Source organism: Cetorhinus maximus, unplaced genomic scaffold, assembly GCF_964194155.1.
Source record: "Cetorhinus maximus unplaced genomic scaffold, sCetMax3.hap1.1 HAP1_SCAFFOLD_522, whole genome shotgun sequence".
Classification (NCBI taxonomy): domain Eukaryota; kingdom Metazoa; phylum Chordata; class Chondrichthyes; order Lamniformes; family Cetorhinidae; genus Cetorhinus; species Cetorhinus maximus.
In genome coordinates, this window is record NW_027596464.1 from 132475 (window position 1) to 154965 (window position 22491).

The 22491-nt window shown below is 45.6% G+C and overlaps 2 pseudogenes across 1 annotated transcript; both read left to right on the top strand.

The window, feature by feature from the left end:
* Positions 1-657: 657 nt before the first annotated feature.
* LOC144673957 (uncharacterized) lies at positions 658-1611 on the top strand (annotated as a pseudogene). The gene has a single exon (XR_013574452.1). The product of XR_013574452.1 is annotated as an uncharacterized LOC144673957 (transcript).
* Positions 1612-9619: 8008 nt separating this feature from the next.
* LOC144673958 (uncharacterized) lies at positions 9620-21063 on the top strand (annotated as a pseudogene).
* The last annotated feature ends 1428 nt before the right edge of the window (positions 21064-22491 follow it).

Genomic DNA, 22491 nt, shown 5'->3' on the forward strand with positions numbered 1-22491 from the left:
AAGGTTGTGAACAGTTTGGCTCAGCCTCAGAGTTGTCAGAGAGATGGATGGCATTGATGGTTAGGGAGTGGAGTTTGTAGCAGGGACTGAAGACAATGGCTTCAATCTTCCCAATATTTAAATGGTGGAAATTTCTGTTCATCCAACACTGGATGTTAAACAAGTCAGGATGGTGTGTGACTTGGAGGGGAACTTGGAGGTGATGGTGTTCACATACATCTACCCTGGTCTTTCTAGGAGATGGAGGGTGAGGGTTTGGGAGATGTTGGTAGAATTGCAGGTGCATAAAATCCCTTTCCTTCACCCCCTGCCTCTCCCATCTCCCTCTCTATTTCCCCCAGTAGATGCTGGTGTTTTGTATAGTCCCTGACCAGTTGGCAGGTTCCCTTCCCTGAAGGACATTAGTGAACCAGTTGGGTTTTTATAACAATCCAGCAGTTTTCATGGTCACTTTTTCCTGGTACCAGCCCCACAAATTCCCAGATTCATTCACCTCAATTTCACAACCTGTTTTTGTGATATTGTGGTTTCTCTCTCATTCACTTTTGTCTATTTAAACTATTTCCCCAGGATTTTCAATTGGGAAACCCAATGTTTCACCAGAATCTAACGGTGTCGCACAATTAGTCGTAACGTGAATTTCATCGGATTTTGAACATGGAAGGAAAAAGCACCGTTCACCGTAGGGAGAAATCGTACACGTGTTCTGTGTGTGGACGAGGCTTCAGCCGATCATCTGGCCTGTCAAAACATAAATGCAGTTACAGTGGGGAGAAACCATGGAAATGTGGAGACTGTGGGAAAGAATTCAATTATCCATCCAGGCTGGATACTCACCAGCGCACACACACTGGGGAGAGGCCTTTCACTTGTTCTGTATGTGAGAAGGGATTTGTTAATTCATCCACCCTCCTGAGACACCAGCTCATTCACACTGAAGAGAGGCCGTTCACCTGCTCCGAGTGTGGAAAGGGATTCACTCGGGCATCCAACCTGCTGAGGCACCAGCGAATTCACTCTGGGGGGATGCCATTTACCTGCTCCGAGTGTGGGAAGGGTTTCATTCAGTTATCCTACCTGCTGAAACACCAGGGAGTTCACTATGGGGAGAGACCGTTCACCTGCTCCGAGTGTGGGAAGAGATTCACTCGGTCATCAAACCTGCTGATACACTAGAGAGTTCACTCTGGAGAGAGGCCGTTCACCTGCTCCGAGTGCGGGAAGCGATTCACTCAGTTATCCAACCTGCTGACACACCAGCGAGTTCACACTGGGGAGAGACCATTTATCTGCTCCGAGTGTGAGAAGGGATTCGTTCATTTATCCGATCTGTTGAGACACCAGCGAATTCACACTGGGGAGAGACAGTTCACCTGCTCCCACTGTGGGAAGAGCTTCACACTGTCATCCCACTTGCTGAGACATCAGCGAATTCATACTGGAGAGAGGCCGTTCATCTGTCCTGTATGTGGGAAGGGATTCACTGTGTCCTCTGACCTCCTGAAGCACCAGCGAATTCACATTGAGTAGAGGCCGTTCAGCTGCTCCGAGTGTGGGAAGGGATTCACCTGGTCATCCCAACTGATGAGACACCAGCGAGTTCACAAATAACAAACAGGATGTTGCTGTTAATCACACCCAGGACTGAACCTTGTTCACTGGAGTCTGTTTCTGCTGATGTTAATAAACTCTAGCCCAGTTATTGGGGCTAATATTCTGGATAAGAACAAATAAAATATATTTGTGTTAAATATAGCATAATGAGTCTTGTTAATATCCCTAATACAAGTTAGTTTCTCTGGAAGGGCACTCCCTCTCCCCTCTCTCCTCCATCCTCACCTCTAACAACAAGTGTAAGGAGCTCATGGAGCTTCTTTGTCACTAATATTGAGACAATCCGATCAGCTGCCTCTGCTGCTTCCCTCCCTTCCACTAGCCCACTGGGACAAACTGCCTCTATAATGTTCCACCTTGTCCAAGCCGTGAACCCACATCTTTCATTAGCTTCTCTCCCATCTCCCTTCCTGCCCTCTCAGTGGTCACCTTGTCCATGAGACACATCTCCTGCCCTATCGACCCTATTCCCGCAATGCTGCTGATTACCCAACTTCCCCATGTTCACTGATATTGTTCACAGTTCTCTCTCTTCTGTTACTCTCCTCTCTCCTTCAAATCATCATACTTTCCTCAAAAAACAATTACTTAACTCTCCTGTCCTTGCAAAGTATTGACCCGTCTTCAACCCCCAGTTCCTCTCTGAACTCCTGAAAAGCGTTCACACCTCCCAAATCCGTCTCCATCTTTCCCAGAACTCCCTGCTTGAATCCATCCAATCAGGTTTCTGTCCTGCCACTGTACTGAAACAGCTAAGATCAAAGCCACCAATGACATCCTATGTGACAGTGGCAAAGGGAAACTATCCCTTCTCGACCTGCTTTGACAAGGTTGACCACACCATTCTGCTCCAACACCTCTCCACTGTCGTCCAGCTGGGTGGGGCTGCTCTCTCCTGGTTCCATACTTCTCTATCTAATCATAGCCAGAGAATCGCTTGGAATGTCTTCCCTTCCCACTCCCACAGTTACCTCTGGTGTCCCCAGGGGATCCAGCCTTGGCCTCCATTTATTTCTCAGCAACATTCTCCCCACAACAACATCATCTGAAAACACAGTGTCAGTTATCAAGTGTACACTGACAGTGCCCAGCTCTACCTCACCACCACCTCTCTCGACTTCTCCACTTTTGTTAAATTATCAGACTGTTTGTGGATGTGCAGAAATTTTCTCCAATTAAATTTTGGGAGGATTGAAGCCATTGTTTTCATTCCTGAGCTACCAACTCCATTCTTTATCCTATTTCTATCAGGTTATCTCTCAGCCTTCTCTTTTCTAGAGAAAAGAGCTTCAGGCTGTTTAGCCTTTCCTGGCGATTATAATGTATCTGTTTCTGGAACATTTGTGAATGAACTTTTATATCCCTGGCCTTTGCGACGCCTGACAACAGTTTCGAGTCTGTCTGACCCTTCTTCAGAGGGCGTCTCTATTGGACAGAGCGGTTTCTGGGCCGCAGAGAATTGTGGGATTTTGAAAATGGGAGAAGAAAGCACCATTCACAGTGTTCTGCATGTGGATGAGGTTTCAGCCGATCATCTGGCCTGGTCAAAACATAAATGCAGTCACAACTGAAAGCAGTTGTGCAAATGTTGACACTGGGAAGGGATTCATTTACCCATTGAAATTGGAAACTCATCGGAGCGTTCGCACTGGGGACAGGCCATTGACCTGCTTAAAGTGTCAGAAGGGATTCACTCCGTTATCCCACCTGCAGACACACCAGCGAGTTCTCACTGGGGAGAGGCCATTCATCTGTGCTGTGTGGAAAGAGATTCATTAATTTATCCAACCTGATTGCACATCAAAGAGAGCTTTTAAATTTCAAGACTGTGGGAAGTCCTTTACAAGTTCTCAGGAACTGATCCGCCAGCAATGTATTCATACTGATGAGAGACCGTTCAGATGCCTTCTTTATGGGACTGGATTCAGGCAATCATCCCACCTCTCTCTACACAAGTGCTCTCACACTGGGGAGAGGCTGTATACCTGCACCGAGTGTGGGAAGATACGCATTCATTCATCCCACCTGCTGAGACACCAACGAGTTCACAGCAAATTACAGTGATTGGATTTTGCTGTTAATAATGTACAAGAATGAACAATACCCATTGCGGTCTGTTTCAGCTGATGTTAATAAACTCCAGCCCAGTTATAAGGTTAATATTCTGGATAAAGGTCAAATAAATCAACATTCTGTCAAACACAGAGGATGTTGAATTTTTAAAAACATCTCTAACACAAGTTAGTCCTTGTTTCGGACTCTCTCTCTCCTCTGTCTCCTGCATCCACACCTCCAACAAGTGTATGGAGCTCATGGAGCTTCTTTGTCACTAAGATTGAGACAATCTTGAGACAATTGAGATCAGCTGCCTCTCCTGCTTCTCTCCCTCCCACAAGTACATCCTTGACCTCGACATCCTTGCAATTCGCATCCAATCTCCGACCACTCTCCAAAATCATGCTTACCTCCCAAATCCATGCACAATGGTCCTGGAACTTAGGGGTAAATGACATTGTGAAAGGATTGTTCACCGGCTGAATTGTGACGTTCTTACTGACAAGACAGAGTTTAAATGTTCTGTGTATGGGAAGAAAAAAATAATTGTTCACACCGCCGACTGAGACTCCAGTGAGTTCACATCTAAATGTAGGTAGTTTTACTGCAGTTATTTACACCTGGGACAGTATTATGGCAGAGGACCCATGCACTTTGTTTGTCATACCAATTGACTGAATAATTTTATATATTGGTCTTGGGCTTCGTTTGTCATCGGATCACAAAACATAATTTTCGATTAAAAAAAAAACGACCTCTCCATGGCAGCCTGGTTACCCAGCCTTCAACAGGGGCCAGAAGGTGCCCTATCCTCACAACAGGACCTCCCTACACATGTGTATTGGGGTGTGTGCTTGGAGCATGCGCAGTGCGGCCCATTTCATGAGCATGCGTAGTACTGGTCTGTGACTGAAGCTGCTCAGAGCGGGTGAGAGAATGTCGAGTGGAGCAAACTAACAGAGTTAGTCTAAGGTGGGGGGTGGGGGGAGAGAGAAGTAGAGGGTGGGGTGGTTGTGGGGACAAGCAAGCAGTGATAGGAGCAGATAATCAAAAGATGTCACAGACAAAAGGATCAAAGAGGTGTTGAAGGTGCTGATATTATCTAATAAAAGTGCTAATTAAGAATGGATGGCAGGATACTCAAGGTACAGCTCTAGTGGGGGTGGGGTGGACAGACTAACAAAGTATTAGTTGTAGACTATACTTCAGTTCTGCCGAAGGGTCATGAGGACTCGAAACGTCAACTGTTTTCTTCTCCACCGATGCTGCCAGACCTGCTGAGTTTTTCCAGGTAATCCTGTTTTTGTTTTGGATTTCCAGCATCCGCAGTAGCTTTTAGCTTTTAGTTTTTAACAGAGTTAGTGGGTGTGTGAGGAGGAATGGAGCCAGCAGACTGGGCAGGGAGGCTTCATAAAGACACAGTGCAGGCCGCAGAGCCCAAATAACAAGGTACCGGTCTTGTGTTTGCAGAGAACGGGCCGAAAAATTCTGGATTTCTCCCTTCGCCAGGCCCGGGGTAACGGCCGCCATCTTTATAGAGGGCAATGTGCAGCAGGGCGCATGCGCGGTCATCCTGGTCCAGGTAGCAGGAGGAGAGAATGTTGTGAAATTCTATCCTGGAGTCACAGGGATGGATTTTGGAAACTCCTTTTACAGCAGGTTAGAAGGGGAACATTTACAGACGGTTGATATCTGACAGAGTCACTCAATTCATCAGGACCTGGATCCTCCTTTTTTAAAGCTCTGTACGAACCGTTTCCCAAACCTGCCACACTCAGTCCAGGATAGAAATTCAGGAACTGGATTCTATCGGCCTCTGAGTGTAAGCATTGAGTTCCAGGTCATGACCACTCACTGTGTAAACATTTCTTTCTCACATCCCTCCTGTACATCTTACCCAAAATCTTAAATCTGTGACCCATAATCCTTTCACGATCTGCTACTGTGAACAGCTTTTCTTTAACTACTTTATGTAAACCTTACATAATTTTGTGCACCTTTTGTTAAAACTTCCCTCAATCTACTTTGCTCCAAGGAGAACAATCCCAGTTTCTCCAACCTAACCTTGCAACTAAAATCCCTCATTCCTCGACCCATTCTGGTAAACCTCCTCTGCCCCCTCTCAAGGACCCTCCCATCCTTGATAATGTTTGGTGATCACTGGTTTGCACAGACGAGATGTTCCTTGTTCGTTTGTGTGACATCATCACACATCAACAATCACACTGTGACATCATCACACTTCGACAATTACACTGTGACATCATCACACATCAACAATTACACTGTGACATCACCCCGCTCCCCGAGTATTTCCTCAACTGGGAGATTTTTCTCTGATTCCAGTGCTTCTGATATCTTTCTAGCTACAGGCTCCGGCAGGAGATTTTAAAGTTTGAAACTGAAATTGTTTCAGAGTTGACTATTTTTGACCATTCATCTACAATTTGGAGCTTTTAGTTCTCTGCTCTGTTATCTTTTAGAGGTTCCATCGCTCTGGGGCTAGTGTGGCTCCTTTCCTGTGGATCTGAATCCATGTCCATCTTTTGCTCTGTTTCACCTCTGCCCTCCCTGATCACCTCTCTGCCATTGTTTACCTTCCTCTGTCTCTAATACTGGGTGCACTTTAGCTGTGTTTGGCATTTAACTGTTACTTCTGCTGATTTTGTCCAAATAAGGTTTCCTCCACTGTCCATCCCCAGACCATGTGCTGCAGTCTTACCACCTTTATCTTCCCACAGTATCTTTCACAGTCAGGAATTGTTTTTCCTGTGCTATAATCCATTTCTCTTCCACTTCTGAGCTCATATTGACCATCAAATTCTACGCCATTTTTATTCCCTGTAATCCATTCTGCACACCCTGAAACGTTAACTCTGTTTCTCTCTCCACAGATACTGTCTGATCTGCTGAGTATTTCCAGCATTTTCTCTTTTTATTTCAGATTTCCAGCAGCTGCAGTATTTTGCTATTATTTTATTGCAGGCATTGCTCACGGAACCGAGTCTAGAAACACAGATGGACCAATTTAGAGCCGGTTTGTATCAGGGTGGGTGTTGGTTACAGAAGTTGGTCCCTGGCCTCCAGTGTAGGTCCTTTCTCATCAAGTCATAAAATCATTGAATGATTACAATACAGACGGAGGCCATTTAGCCCATTGTGCACATGCTGGCTCTCTGCAAGAGCAAGTCAGCTAGTCCCACTCCCCTGACCTTTCACTAACAAGACCAGCAAATATGGTAAATCCCCAGTTGCCTGTGGAGAAGATGATGTTTGACATTCTTGAACCGCTGCAGTCTGTGTGGTGAAGGTGCTCCCACAATGCTGTTAGGTAAGGAGTTATAGGTTATTCACCCAGCGATAATGAAAGAATTGTGATATATGTCCAAATCAACAACAGCAATTTGTGTTTATATAGCACCTTTAACGTAATAAAACTTTCCAAGGCATTTCAAAGAACAGTATGCGTTTATAAAAAGCTTTAATGATTAGGACTGTACAATCAAAGCTCTCTGCTGTTGACTGAGTTCTGGATTGGCTGATTGATGGACACTGTAACCAGGTCAGTCTGAGTTTCCTCACGGTGAGTCTGCAGTGGTGACTTGAGTCTGAGGAGGATGAGAGATTAACCCTATGAAGACAGAGTAAAACAGAACTGCGCTTGCACAACGGCAGCAAACAGCCTTTAAAATAAGGATGACAATTTTATAATTTAGGTTCTCCTCAACCCGGAGCCATAAGACCATAAGACATAGGAACAGAAATTAGGCCATTCGGCCCATCGCATCTGCTCCGTCATTCAATCATGGCTGTTAAGTTTCTGAACCCCATTCTCCCGCCTTCTCCCCGTAACCTTTGATCCCCTTACCAATCAAGAACCTATCTATCTCGGTCTTAAATACACTCAATAACCTGGCCTCCACAGCCTTCTGTGGCAATGAATTCCATAGATTCACCACTCTCTGGCTAAAGAAGTTTCTCCTCATCTCTCTTCTAAAAGGTCTTCCGTTTGCTCTGAGGCTTTGCCCTCGGGTCCTAGTCTCTCCTACTAATGGAAACATCTTCCCCACATCCACTCTATCCAGGCCTTTCGGTATTCTGTAAGTTTCAATCAGATCCTCCCCTCATCCTTCTAAACTCCATCGAGTATAGACCCAGAGTCCTCAAACATTCCTCATATGTTAAGCCTTTCATTCCTGGGATCGTTCTCGTGAACCTCCTCTGGACCCTCTCCAGGGCCAGCACATCCTTCCTGAGATACCGGGCCCAAAATTGCTCACAATATTCTAAATGTTGTCTGACCACAGCCTTATAAAGCCTCAGCAGCACATCCCTGCTTTTATATTCTAGTCCTCTTGAAATAAATGCCAACATTGCATTTGCCTTCCTAACTACTGACTCAACCTGCAAGTTAACCTTAAGAGAATCCAGGACTAGGACTCCCAAGTCCCTTTGCACTCCAGATTTCTGAATTCTCTCCCCATTTAGAAAATAGTCTATGCCTCTATTCTTCCTACCAAAGTGCATGACCTCACACTTCCCCACGTTGTATTCCATCTGCCACTTCTTTGCCCATTCTCCTAACCTGTCCAAATCCTTCTGCAGCCTCCCTGGTTCCTCAATACTACCTGTCCCTCCACCTATCTTTGTATCATCTGCAAAGTTAGCCAGGATGCCCTCAGTTCCTTCATCTAGATCATTAATGTATAAAGTGAAAAGTTGTGGTCCCAAGACTGACCCCTGCGGAACTCCACTAGTCACCGGCCGCCATCCTGAGAAGGACCCCCTTATCCCCACTCTCTGCCTCCTGCCAGACAGCCAATCTTCTATCCATGCTTGTACCTTGCCTCTAACACCATGGGCTGTTATCTTACTGAGCAGCCTCCTGTGCGGCACCTTGTCAAAGGCCTTCTGGAAGTCCAAGTAGATAACATCCATTGGCTCTCCTTTGTCTAACCTACTTGTTACCTCCTCAAAGAATTTTAACAGATTTGTCTGAGCCTGTGTAGGTCAGTGAACACAGGAGTGATGGGTGAACAAGACTTGGTGCGAGTAAGCACACAGGCAGTAGGGTTTTGGATGACCTCAAGATTACAGGGAGGTTGAATATGGGAGGCCGGCCGGGAGTGCGTTAGGAAAGTTAAATCTAGAGGTAACAAAGGAATGGATGAGAGTTTCAGCAGCAGATGAGCTGAGACTGGGGTGGAGTTGGGCGATGTTACTGAGACGGAAATAGGCGGTCTTGGTGATGATGTGGATATGTGGTTGGAAGCTCATCTTGGGGTGAAATATTTTACTATGGTTGTGAACAGTCTGGTTCAGCCTCACACAGTTGTTAGCGAGAGGTGCAGAGTCAGTGTCTGGGGAGTGGAGTTTGTAGTGGCGACTGAAGACAATGGCTTCAATCTTCCCATTATTTGATGGAATAATTTTCTGCTCATCCAGTGCTGGATGTCAGACAAGTCAGGAAAGTGTGTGACTTGGAAGGGAACTTGGAGGTGATGGTGTTCACATACACCTGCTACCCTGGTCCTTCTAGGGGGTGGAGGTTGAGGGTTTGGGAGATTCTGTCAGGGTTCTCCTGCATTCCTCACTTCTCTCTCGCTCTTTCTCCCTCCTCCCCTAGAAGCCCGAATCTTGTGTAGGCCCAGACCGGGTGGCAGGTTCCCTTCCCTGAAGGACATTAGTGAACCAGTTGGGTTTTTATGACAATCCAGCAGTTTTCATGGTCACTTTTTCCTAGTGCCGACCCCACAAATTACCAGATTCATTCAGCTCAATTTCACAACCTGCCTTTGTGTTTTTGTGGGTTCTCTCTCATTCCCTTTTTTCTGTTTTAAATCAACTTCACAGGGTATTAGAAGGGGAAGGTTTGCTGTTGGGAAACTCACACCAAGACCTGAGAGAGTCACTTGGTTCATCAGGACCTGAATATTATCGGCCTTTGAACATGGAAGCAGAAAGCGGTGCTCACGCTGGGGAGAAACCGTGTAAGTGCGGGGACTGTGGGAAGGGATTCAATTACCCGTCTGACCTGGAAACTCATCGACGCAGTCATACTGGGGAGAAGCCATTCACCTGCCCTAAGTGTGGGAAGGGATTTACTCAGTCATCCACTCTGCTGACACACCAGCGAGTTCACACTGGGGAGAGACCGTTCACCTGCTCCGAGTGTGGGAAGGGATTTATTAGTTCAACCAACCTGCTGACACACCAGAGAGTTCACACCGGGGAGAGACCGTTCACCTGCTCTGAGCGTGGGATGGGATTCATTACTTCAACCAACCTGCTGACACACCAGAGAGTTCACACCGGGGAGAGAACGTTCACCTGCTCTGAGCGTGGGATGGGATTCATTACTTCAACCAACCTACTGACACACCAGCGAGTTCACACTGGGGAGAGACCATACACCTGCTCTGAGTGTAGGAAGGGATTCATTAGGTCATCCCACCTACTGAGACATCAGCTGGTTCACTCAGACCAGAGACAATTTACATGCTCAGTCTGCGGGAAATGCTATAAAAGTTACCAGGACCTGATCTTGCATCAAAGTGTTCACACTGACGAGAGACCGTTCAGGTGCTCTCACTGCAGGACTGGGTTCAGGCCATCATCTGACCTCATTGTACATCAGCGCAGTCACACCGGGGAGAGGCCGTTCACCTGTTCCATATGTGGGAAGGGATTCACTTAGTCATCCAACCTGCTGAGACACCAGCGAATTCACACTGGAGAAGGGGCTGCTCACTTGCCCTGACTGTAGCAAGGGATTCATTAGTTGAACCTACCCACTGAAACACCACCGAGTTCACACTGGGGAGAGACCAGTCAGCTGGTCTGTGTGTGGAAAGCGATTCACTCAGTCATTTGTGCTGCTGAGACACCAGCGAGTTGACAAGTAACAGCAAAATCAATCACTGTAGTTAATCACATCCTAGACAGAACCATGTTCATTGGGTTCTGTTTCTGCTGATGTTAATAAACTCTAGCCCCATTATAGAGGCTAATATTGTTGATACATATCAATTAAATCAACTTGGTGTGAAATATAAGGTGTGTTGAATCTTTTTAATATCTCCAATACTCTGCTTCTCCCCTGTCACCTCCAACCTCACCTCCAGCAACAAGTATGAGGAGCTCATGGAGCTTCTTTGTCACTAAGATTGAGACAATCCAATCAGCTGCCTCTGCTGCTTCCCTCCCTTCTACTAACCCACCAGGACAAACTGTCTCTAAAGTTCCCTCTTGTCTGAGCCCTGAACCCACATCTTTCTCCTGTTTCTCTCCCATTTCCCCTCATACCCTCTCAGTGCTCATCTTGACCATGAGGCCCTCCTTCTGCTTGCTTGACCTTATTCTCAATAAATTGCTGATTATCCAACTTCCCCATGTTCGCTGATATTGTTAATGTTTCTCTCTCTCCTGGTAATGTACCTTTTATCATCAATCTATCATCATCACCCATCCTAAGAATAGCTCTTGATCTGACCATCTTTTCAAACTACTGCCCCATCTCCAACCTCCATTTCTTCTCCAAGGTCCTTGTACTTGGTGTCCCAGAAGATTCAATCCTTGGCCCCTCCTATTTCTCATCTACATGCTGCCACTCGGTGACATCATCCAAAAGCACCGTGTAAGTTTTCACATGTACACTGACAACACCCAGCTCTACCTCACCACCATCCCTCTCCATTCCTCCACTGTTACTAAATGATCAAACTGCTTATCCCAAATTCAGTACTGGATGAGCAGAAATTTCCTCCAATTAAAAATTGGGAAGACCAAAGCCATTGTCTTCAGTCACCACTACAAATTCCGTTCCCTAACTACCAAGTCCATCCCTCTCCCGGGGAACTGTCTGCAGCTGAACTGCACTGTTCACAATCTCGGTCTTTTATTTGACCCCAAGATGAGTTTCTGACCACATATCCACACCATCACTAACACCAGATATTTCAAGCTCCATAACGTTATCTGTCTCCATCCCACCCCCAGCTCATCTGCTGCTCAAACCCTCATCCATGTCTGTGTTACCTTTAGACTTGACAATTCCAATACACCCCATCTCACATTCACCCCATCCCCACACGGAAACGTGAGATCATCCAAAACCCTACTGCCCATGTGCTTTCTCACGCCAAGTCCTGTTCACCCTTCACCCCTGTAGCCATTGACCTAAATTGGCTCCTGTTCAAGCAATGCCTCAATTTTAAAATTTGTAACCTTGTTTACAAATCCTTCCGTGGCCACGTCCCTCCCTATCTCTGTAACTCCCAGTCGCACAACCCTCTGAGATATCTGTGCTATCTCATCCCATACTCTTTAGCATCCCTGATTTTAATTACTTCATCACTGGTGGCCGTGCCTAGGTGCAAAGTTCCGGAATTTCCTCCCGAAACCCGTCCTGCTCTCTCTCCTGATTAAAGATGCTTGTTAATATCTGCCTCTCCAATCAAGGTTCTGTCCATTTACCCTGATATCGACCCATGTCACTCGATGTCAAATGTTTCTTTATGAAAGTCCTGTGAAGTACCTTGGCACGTTTTGTTACATTAAAGGTATTATATAAATACAAGTTATTTCTGTTTCATAACAGGCAGTTTGTGCACAGTAAGATTCCATAAACAGCAATCAGACTAACTGATTAATCTAGTATTTTTTGGTGGTGTTAGTTAAAGCACAAATGTTGGTCCCACTGCACCAGGAGAACTCCCCTGTGGACAGTATGTGGAGTTGTTGAGCTCTCCTGAGCTGAGAGTGGAGCTGATTGAGCTGTCGGGCCTGCAGTGTACCTTGCAGACCGTTGCCTGGGATCTTTCCTCTTAATTCACTGACTCCCAGCTGCAATTGTTGCTGCAGTTAAATAGTTAACTTTGAATATCAATCCCAATTTAATCTTTGGAGCAAAATCAACAAATTTAAATTGGCTGCAGAAGAGAAAGAAATTTTTTCTGTTCATTTAGCATATTTCACATCTTCAAAACATCCCAAAGTGATTCACAGTCAATGATGTATTTTGGAAGTAAGAATGAGGGAAAGCAGAATAAACTAAATGGTACAATTTTAAACAGAGTTCAGCAACAGAGTGACCTGGGAGAGTATGAACACAAATATTTATATGTGACAGAACAGAATGTTATTATCTATTGCGAGGGGAATTGAATTCAAGAGTAGGGAGGTTATGCTCTAATGCACTAGGTAGACCACAATTGGATTACTGTGTACAGTATTGGTCACCTTATTTAAGGAAAGATGTAAACGTGTTGGAAGCAGTTCAGAGAAGGTTTACCAGGCTAATACCTGGTGGGTGTCTTGTGCGGATAGGTCGGACAGACTAGGCTTGTATCCGCTGCAGTTTAGAAGATTAAGAGGTGACTTGATTGAAACATATAAGATCCTGAGGGGTCTTGACAGGGCAGATGTGGAGAGGATTTTTCTTCTTAAGGGAGAATCTATAACTAGGGGTCCGTGTTTAAAAATAAGGGGTCACCCATTTAAAACAGAAATGAGGCGTTTTTTTTCACTCAGAGGATCGGGAATCTTTGGAACTCTCTTCCTCAAAAGGGTGGTGGAAGCAGAGCCTTTGAATATTTTTAAGGCAGAGGTGGGTAGATTCTTGGTAAACAAGGGGGTGATTGGTTATTAGGGGTAGGTGTGATGCAAACATCAGGTTACCATCAGATCACCCACGATCTTATTGAATGGCAGAGCAGGCTCAAGGGGCTGAATGGCCTACTCCTGCTCCTTGTTTGTATGAAATAGAGGATGGTGAATAACAGCTCGAAACCACAGTCCTCCCTCCCACTGAGATACTGATCCTTCCAACATAGAGGAATTTGGGGCAAGAGTGGCTTTGATGCTCAGATTTGCTCTGTTTCCAAATGATCAGATTGATCGATAAGCACTGGGGAAGCTGCGAGGAAGATTTACTGGAATTTTTCCAGAACTGGAAAGTTATGTCAATCCAGAGATTGAACAGGTTGAAAAATGTTTTGTTGAGGAAAATGAGTAAGGGATGACCTGACCGAGGCCTTTAAGATAATGAGAGGGTTTGATAGGGTAGACAAGTGGAAGATGTTTCCACTTGCGAATGAATGAGAATAAACATAAGGTAGTCACAAATAAATCTAATGTCCATTTCATAAGCAACTTCATTAACCAGAAATAAAGCAGAAAATGCTGGAAACATTCGTCATATCTAGGAGCATCTGTGAACTGAGAAACAGTATTAACTTTTCAAGTCTGTTCACTGATGCAGTGCAATTGTGATGTAAAGTCATAGCCTATGTTTAGATCTCCACAGACACTATCGATCTGATGAAAATTGCAGCATTTTCTGTTTTTATTTCAGATTTACATCACCAGATTTTCTCCAACTGTAGTCGGTTAAGAATGTAGAACTCATGATCAAAAGAGCTTGAGATCCCAGTGTGAGCTACAAACTCATGGGCAAAATCACACCATGAAAAGATCATTCACCAGCTGAATTGCTGGCAGTGCAGAGTTTAAATGTTCTGTGCATGGGAAGAAAAGCTATTTGTTCACACCGCCTGCTGAGGCTCCAGTGAGTTAAGATCTAACTGTAGGAGTTTGTTCTGCTGTTCATTACATCCAGGAGAGAATTATGATGGAGCCATATTGAATTTAATTAATAATTTTATATCAAAAACAAAAATACCTGGAAAAACTCAGCAGGTCTGACAGCATCTGCGGAGAGGAACACAGTTAACATTTCGATTCCGTATGACTCTTCAACAGAACTAATTATTCTATTTTTCCTTAGTTTTGTTGAAGAGTCATACGGACTCGAAACGTTAACTGTGTTCCTCTCCGCAGATGCTGTCAGACCTGCTGAGTTTTTCCAGGTACTTTTCTTTTTGTTTTGGATTTCCAGCATCCGCAGTTTTTTGCTTTTATAATAATTTTATATCTTGGCCCTGTGGCTCCATTCGTCATCGGATCACAAAACATAATTTTCTATTTAACAAAGGTTTTCAATGGCGGCGGACGTACCCAGCATTCAATGGGAGTCAGGATGTGCCCGCACTGCGAGCTCCTCGCGCAGGCGCAGTACCGCTAATCGGTTGGAACATGCGCATTGCAGACTCCGACCGGAGCATGCGCAGTGCGGTCTGTACCTGGAGCTGTTCGAAGGGGCTGGGAAGTGACGAACACGAGGGAGTAAATAGAGCCGGTGAGTGGGGAGGAATGGAGGCGGCAGAATGGGCGGGGAGGCTTCATGAACATCCAGTGAAGGCCCGAAACTGCGAAATGAAGCGGCCAGTCCCGCGGTTGCACCGAATGGGACGACGACAGAAACTGTGGCCCGAGTCTCCGCTCGGAGACAGGCCCAGGGTAACGGCCGCCATCTTCCTCGGGGCAATGTGCAGCAGGGCGCATGCGCGGTCATCCTGGTCCAGGTAGCAGGAGGAGAGAATGTTGTGCCTTTCGATCCTGGACTGACAGGGATGGATTTTGGAAACTCCTTTTACAGTGGGGTTAGAAGGGAAGGATTTACACACGACAAACTCAAACCAAGAGGAATGTTTGCCTCTTCTCAATATCCATCCTGAACTGATAATAATGGATTTTGTAAATTTCTCTTACGAGTTCCTAGGAGTGGAAGATTGACAAACGGGAATCTCAAACCAAAATCACATCAAGATCTGACAGAGTCAGAAATTCACAGCAATCTCTCTTCCTGCCCCCGGGCCAGGATGACCATGCATGTGCCCTGCTGCACATTTCCCCCAATAAAGATGTCGGCTGCTTGGTTTCATCTCAAAAATAGCCTGAAAGGAATACTTTATTGGAAGTTACAAAGTAAAGCAAACTGATTTTCAGAATATTAAACTTCAGCCCAGTTACAAGGATTATTAACATCAGCAGAAACAGACGCAAACTGTCAGAAAGAACATGGTTCAATCCTGGATGTGATCAACAGCAGCAAAAACAGCAGAATCCGACCCCTGCTGTCACTTGTGAACTCGCTGGTTTCTCAACAGTGGACTTTCAATTAAATCCCTTCTCATACACGGAGAAGGTGAATGGCCTCTCCCCAGTGTGAACTCCCTGGTCTGTGTCTTGGAGATGATGGTTTTCCCATGTACCAGCTGCTCTTGTCCTTCCAGGTGGTGAGGAGTGTAGTTTGGCAGAATCTGTCAACATTCTTGTTGAGTTGCAGTTGGATGAAGTCCATCTTGTTTTCCTCCATTGCTCTCTCTCCTTCTCTCATGTTCTCTCTCTCTATTTCCTCTCACAGATCACAGAGTCTTGTATAGGCCCAGACTGAGTGGCAGGTTCCCTTCCCTGAAGGACATTAGTGAACCAGTTGGGTTTTTATGACAATCCAGCAGTTTTCATGGTCACTTTTTTCTAGTGCCGGTCTCACAAATTCCCAGATTCATTCAGCTCAATTTCACAACCTGCCTTTGTGTTTTTGTGGGTTCTCGCTCACTCCCTTGTTTCTGTTTTAAATCAATTTCACAGGGTATCAGAAGGGGAGGATTTGCAGTCGGGAAACTCAAACCAAACATCAGATAAGACCGGACAGATGCATTCTATTCATTAGGATCAGAATGTCATTGGATTTTGAACATGGAAGTAAAAGGCACCGTTCACAGTGGGGAGAAACCGTACACATGTTCTGTGTGTGGACGAGGCTTCTGTCAATCATCTGGCCTGTCTAAACATAAGTGCAGTCACACTGGAGAGAAGCTGTGGAAATGTGGGGACTGTGGGAAGGGATTCAATTACCCGTCTGACCTGGAAACTCATTGGCGCAGTCACACAGGGGAGAGGCCATTCACCTGCTTGCAGTGTGGGAAGGGATTCACTCAGTCATCTGACCTGCTGAAACATCAGCGAGTTCACACTGGGGAGAGACCATTCACCTGCTTGGAGTGTGGGAAGGAATTCACTACGTCTTCCCATCTGTTGAGACACCAGCGAGTTCACACTGGGGAGAGACCGTTTACCTGCTGCGAGTGTGGGAAGCGATTCACTCGGTCATCTGCCCTGCTGAGACACCAGCGAGTTCACAAGCAACTACAGTGAATGGATTTTGCTGTTAATCACATCCAGGACTGAACCATGTTCATTGGGGTTTGTTTCTACTGATGTTAGTAAACTCCAGTCCAGTTATAAGTGTTAAAATTCTGGCCAAAAATCAAATACATTAGCTTTGTGTTAAACACCGTGTGTCCGAGTCTTTTTAATATCTCCAACACAAGTTAGTTCCTTTCGAAGGGCTCTCCCTCTCCCATGTCTCCTCCACCCTCACCTCCAACAACAAGTGTGAGGAGCTCATGGAGCTTCTTTGTCACTAAGATTGAGACAATCCGATCAGCTGCCTCTGCTGCTTCCCTCCCTCCCACGAGCCCACCAGGACAAACTGTCTCTAAAATTCCCCCTTGTCCGAGCCCTGAAACCACATCTTTCCCCATTTTCCCTTCCATCTCCCCTTATGCCCTCTCAGTGCTCATCTTGTCCATGAATCCCACCTTCTGCTGTACTGACCCCACTCTCACTGAACGACTGACCACCCAACTTCCCCGTATTCACTAATATTGTTAACGGTTCGTTCTCTAAGGTACTGTCCTTCTCTGCTCCAAATATCCAATCATCACCCGTTCCTCAAAAAACAAACATTTGAACCCACTGTCCTTTGAAAACTACTGCCCCATCTCCAAAATCCCTCTCCTCTCTACACTGTTAGAAGATGCTGTCACTTCCCAAATACTGGGATTGTCAGTGTGAACAGGGTGGGATGTGTTTGGAGACAGGATGTCCCAGTTCCCCACCCTGGGATTCTCAGTGTGAATAGGGTGGGATGTGTTTGGAGACAGGATGTCCCAGTTCTCCACCCTGGGATTCTCAGTGTGAACAGGGTGGGATGTGTTTGGAGACAGGATGTCCCAGTTCTCCACCCTGGGATTCTCAGTGTGAACAGGGTGGGATGTGTTTGGAGACAGGATGTCCCAGTTCTCCACTCTGGGATTCTTAGTGTGAACAGGGTGGGATGTGTTTGGAGACAGGATGTCCCAGTTTTCCACCTTTAAAGGGACAGGGAGAGGACCAGCTGGGCTGAATGATGCTGCTTCATGACATCACTGCAGTGCCTAGTAACCATTCTCCCTGAGCCCTGCTCATTATGGGCTGGCTTTAGCTCAGTGCTGTTACTGGGAGGGAAACAGGAGGAGGATTCGAGTCACGTGGAGCTCAGGATTAATGGGGCGAGATACTGGATCAATTTCTACCTGACTGAGTGAGAAATGTCATTGTCCCGGACACTCCCTGTCCCTCAGTATCTGTATCCGGGGGACAGGCTGATGGGTTTACTCTGTATCTAATCCGTGCTGTATTTGACTGGAGAGTGTTTGATTCTGACAGAAGCCGTTCACCTCAATGATGATGAGATAAACCCATCAACTTCTCCCCTGGACACCGATCCTGAAGGACAAGGAGTGTCTGGAATATTTTGTACCATGTACTTGACCCAGTTTTGAACTCCTTGCTCACATCTCCTTTCATCCTGCTTTGTTCTAATGAAAAGACCAGTCTCTCCTCATGGGAAAGAGAAATTGTAATTAAGTTCAAAACACAAACAGGAGCTTCACTGCAGACAGGTCACCATTAGAAAATATATCATTCCACAGTCAGTTGTTATCATCTGGAATACACTGTCTGAAAGTTTGGTGGGAGCAGGTTCAACAGTAATTTTCAAAAGGGAATTGGAGAAATGCTTGAAGGAAAACATTGACCGGGCCATGGGAAACAACAGGGGAGAGGACTATTCAGGTAGCTCCTCCAAAGAGCTGGCAAAGGCACGATGGGCCGAGTGGCCTCCTTTTTTGCTGTCGCCTCTCATCCATGGTATCACCTCTGTGAATCTCCCCTGCACCCTCTCCATGGCCCTGACATCATTCCTGTTTTAAGATGCCCAGAATTAGACTCAATATTCTAAATGCAGCCGAACCAATGATTTACAAATTAATTTTATAAAGAAAAGTGGAGTAACAGGTTCAAACAGCATTTCAAACTTGTCCTTCACATTTAAAGATTTGTGTATCTGAACCCCTTGTAACATGGCTAAAAGACATTGAGGTAAAATGTCTGATATAATGTGTATTATGGGATAGAGAAGTTTAGTTTAGAAATTCAAACAGGCTCTTCACTGCAGACAGGTCACCAGGGCAACACTGATAAGACATTCCATTGTACAGAATCAGCTGATTGGAAACTCGAATCAGATCAGGGAAAAGGACAGAGTTTGTCTGTTATTAACCACAATATAAACTGAAACCAGAGAGGAATAGAATAGATCAGATTATAATGTGTGATGTTTATACCTATAATTGTGAAACTATCAGAAATAACAGAATTAACAGTGGGCAGGGGAGTTTATGGAGAATGAGAACATTCCTGAAGAAAAGTAACTGCTAGGAACCAGGGAATGTGTCCTTGTAAATCACAGATTAGAGAAATTCCAGCTGTCTTTTCCTCACTTCCTGCCAAAACCCAGCAGAGAAGACAAAGAGCCAAGGGCCAGAGCTGGATCACTACAGGGTATAAAAGTGAGGGGATGCTGATGTAAGGGGGCAGCCAGGACTGGAGACACCGGAGATCAAGCTCAGGGTGCCCGAGGTTCCATCCAGTGGGCTGACCTCGTGTAAGTGACTGTGGACACATGGGACTTGCATGTTTATTCTGATCAATATACGATACAGTAGAGAACAGAGAATCTGCTCAGCTTCTGCTTCTTAATGAGGTATTGAAGTTGCTGACACTGGACTCTCAAACCCACAGATTCTGAGAGAGAGAGAATACTGAAAGAAAGCAAATGAATGACATGTAAAATTGAGGGGGAAACAGGAAGTGATCAGAGAGTGAAGTTATAATGACAAAGGATAGACAATGAGAGAAAGTAGAGAAATAAAATATATCTACAAATCTCAGAGGATGTGAGAATAGTTACAGGGAGAGAGATGGAGTCGGTGTCTGGGGAGTGGAGTTTGCAGCAGGGACTGAAGACAATGGCTTCAGTCTTCCCAATATTTAAATGAAGGAAATTTCTGCTCACCCAGTATTGGACGGTGTGTAACTTTGAAGAGAACTTTGAGGTGATGGTGTTCACTCAAACCTGCTACCCTGGTCCTTCTAGGTGGTGGAGGTTGATGGTTTGCAAGAACCTGATGTATTTCTGTTCAATTTGTATATGTCAAGATATTCTCTCTCCTTCGCTTCTCTCTCGCCCTTCCTCTCACACTCGCACTCCTCCCACAGAGGCCAGAGTCTTGTGTAGGCCCAGACCGGGTGGCAGGTTCCCTCCCCTGAAGGACATTAGTGAACCAGTTGGGTTTTTATGACAATCCAGCAGTTTTCATGGTCACTTTTTCCTAGTGCCGGCCCCACAAATTCCCAGATTCATTCAGCTCAATTTCACAACCTGCCTTTGTGTTTTTGTGGGTTCTCTCTCATTCCCTTTTTTCTGTTTTAAATCAATTTCACAGGGTATTAGAGGAGGAGGATTTGAGGTCGGAATACTGAAACCAAACATCACGTCAGGATCTGACAGTCACTCGATCCATTAAGCTCAATAATAGAAGGAAAAAGCAGTGTTTACACTGAGGAGAAACCGTGGAAATGTGAGGACTGTGGGAAGAGATTAAATTCCCCATCTCAGCTCGAAACTGATCAGCGAGTTCACACTGGGGAGAGACCGTTCACCTGCTCCGAGTGTGGAAAGGGATTCACTGTTATCCAACCTGCAGAGACACCAGCGAGTTCACACTGGGGAGAGGTCTTTCACCTGCTCTGTATGTGGGCAGGGATTCACTCAACTATCCAACCTGCTGAGACACCAGCGATTCAATACTGATGAGAGGCATTTTAAATGTTCGGACTACGGGAAGTGCTTTAAAAGTTCTGGGGAACTGTTGTGCCATCAACGTGTTCACACTGACGAGAGACTGTTCAGGTGCTCTCACTGGAACCGGATTCAGGCACTCATCTCACCTCACTGTACACCAGCGAATTCACACTGGGGAAAGGCCATTCTCCTGATCCAAGTGTAGAAAGGGATTCACTCAGTTATGCCACCTGCTGACACACCAGCGAGTACACACTGGGGAGAGACCGTACACCTGCTCAGAGTGTGGGAAGGGGTTCATTGATTCATCCGCCCTTTTTAGACACCATCGAATTCACACTGGGGAGAGACCATTCACCTGCTCCAAGTGTGGGAAGGGATTCACTCAGTCATCCCACCTGCTAACACACCAGCGAGTTCACAAGTAACTACAGTGATTGGATTTTGTTGTTGATCATATCCAGGACTGAACAAATTTCATTAGAGTCCGTTTTTGCTGATGTTGAAAAGCTCCAACCATGTTAGAGGTGCTAAATATTTTGGATGAAGTTAAATAAATCAGCTTTGTATTAAACACACAGTATGCTGAACATTTTTAATATCGTTAACACAAGTTAGTTCCTTTCGAAGGGCTCTCCCTCTCCCCTGTCTCCTCCATCCTCACCTCCAACAACAAGTGTGAGGAACTCATGGAGCTTCTTTGTCACTAAGGTTGAGACAATCCGATCAGCTGCCTCTGCTGCTTCCCTCACTTCCTCGAGCCCACCGGGACAAACTGTTTCTAAAGTTCCCCTTGTCAGAGCCCCGAACTCACATTTTTCCCCACTTTCTCTCCCCTCATGCCCTCTCAGTGCTCATCTTGTCTTCTGCTGTATTGACCCCATTCTCATTAAACTACTGATCACCCAGCTTCCCTATCTCAGCTGATATTGTTAATGGCTCTCTCTCTCTTTTTCTTCTGGTACTGTCCCTCTCACCTTTAAATCCACTGTTATCACCTGAAAAAACACTTGACCCCACCACCCTAAAATTCCACCCCATCTCCAAACTCACTTTCCTCTGCACAGTCCTTCGACTTAGTGTCCCCCAGGGACTTCAATCTCCATGACATCACATGTCCCCACCTGACCCCAGCTCATCTGCTGCTCAAACCCTCATCCCTGCCCTTGTTACCTTGAGACTTGATGATTCCAATACATTCCTGACCAGCTTCTCACATTCACCCCACCCCCACGCAGAAATATAAATTATCGAAAACTCTGCTGCCCGTGTGCTTTTTCACACCATGTCCTGTTCACCCATCACCCCTTGGCTCGCTGACATACATTGACTCCTAGTCAAGCAATGCCTCAATTTTAAAACTCACACCCTTGTTTTTAAATCCCTCTGTCGCCTCATCCCTCCCTACCCCTGCAACCTCCATCACTCAACCCTCAGGGATATATGTGCCCTTCTCATTCTGGCCTCTTGAACATCCCTGATTTTAATTGCTCCACCACTGTTGTCCATGCCTGGCATGAAGTTCTGAAATTCCCTCCCTGAACTTCTCCAGCTCTCTCTCCTGATTAAAGGTCCTTGTTAAAATCTGCCTCTCCAATTAAGGTTTTGTCCATTTACTCTAATATACTGTGCCTTGATGTTAAATTTCTCTTCAGGATGCTTCTCTGAATCACCTTGGGATGTTTTATTACATTAAACGTGTTATATAAATACAAATTGTTACTGTTTACCTGTTTGTGCACAGTAAGATTCCACAAATAGCCATCAGACCATCAATCTTTTTTTCATATTAATTCATTCTTGGGATGTAGGCATTGCCAGCTGGGCCAACGTTTATTGCCCATCCTAATTGCCCTTGAGAAGGTGGTGATGAGCTGTCTTCTTGAACCACTGCAGTCCATGTGGTGTAGGTACACCCATAGTGCTGTTAGGAAGGAAGTTTCAGGATT